Source organism: Protopterus annectens, chromosome 4.part1 (genome assembly GCF_019279795.1).
Source record: "Protopterus annectens isolate FY-2018-M chromosome 4.part1, PAN1.0, whole genome shotgun sequence".
In the NCBI taxonomy this organism is placed as follows: domain Eukaryota; kingdom Metazoa; phylum Chordata; order Ceratodontiformes; family Protopteridae; genus Protopterus; species Protopterus annectens.
Window position 1 is genome coordinate 371836572 of NC_056734.1, and position 1439 is coordinate 371838010.

Consider the following 1439-nt stretch of genomic DNA (forward strand, 5'->3'; position numbering starts at 1 on the left):
GTTTTCCTGAAGGATTGCCTGACTGCCACATTCTGGAGGCACTCTGGGAGTGCTTGTCCCTGAACCTTCAAGCCTGGCAAGCCATCACACATGGATGCTAAGGATAATCATTATAGGCTATACTGTTCCCTTTCTTTTCCTTCATCAAAAGAGGATTTCCATCATTTCACCCATTCAGATAGAATCCACAGCAGAAGTAGTAAAAAAAAATGTAGAAAAAAAAGAAAATTCCAACAGGTCCCCCAGACCAGTTAGGATCCAGAGTCTATTCCAAATTCTTTTTGGTTCCAAAAAAAAATAACAGGGAAACTTGGGCCTGTTTTGGACTTGCATCACCTCAGTCAGTTTGTAAAACAAAGTTCTGGATGGTCATGGTTCAGTTCATCCTGCCTCTTCTGAGAAAGGCTTTGACTGCATGTGCTCTATAGATCTTCAGGATGCCTATCATATCAAGATAGTGAGGCAGTCCAAAAAATTTCATTTTCAACTAGGATCCAATCATTTCCATTTCAGGGCACTGCCCTTTGGTCTTGCCACAGCCCCTGGGTGTTCACCAAATGTATTGCAGTGGCAGCAGCTTATCCCAGACTGCTAGGGTTCCCAGTGTTGCCATATTTAGATGACTGTCTCCTCACCGCTCCAACCAGGAATTTTCTAGTCCAACAAAGGGACTTCATGCTCCAACTAGCCCAGCAACTGGGAATTACAATCAATCACACAGAGTCTGAAAGTAAAAAGCAGAGCTGAAACCTATGTAACAGATGGAGTTCATTAGATGCCACCTAAATATGATCAGTGAAGTAGCCAAACTCCGAGAGTCCAGGATTTCATCCCTATGTCAGGCAGTTTTTCAGTTTATTCACCATCCCTCTCCTCCTACAAGACTTATTCTCCATTTGCTAGGATTGATGGCCTCAATGTTCACACAAGATATTACATGAGAGTTTTTCAGTGGACTCTCATGTCACACACACTACATAATCAACTTCTAACACATATTTTCAAGACTTGTATTAGTTGATGGTTGATCTCCCCAGTGGTGTTAGAATGTCGACTGTTCTCCCCACCACCTCCAGTGGCTACAGTAACCACAGATGCTTTCCTCCTGGGTTGGGGGGGGGGGTGGACATTTCAAAAGGTAAATGGTGTAAGGTTCTTAGTCACCCATAGTGGCCAGTCTTCATATCAGTATCTTGGAGATGAGGGCAGTCCATATACTACTCCCTCCTCGAGGATGTAGTCTCCATCTAGATGGAGAACATAGCGGTTGTCTGTTACATCCAAAAGCAAGGGGGGCCTGCTCATATGTGCTTTGCTGGGAAGCCATGTGGGTGTGGCAATGGACGTAATCTTCTCATCGCTTTTTTATAGCAAGGCATATTCCAGGGACTTCCAATGTTCTAACAGGCAAACTGAACAGGTCTAGTCTCCTGCCTTAC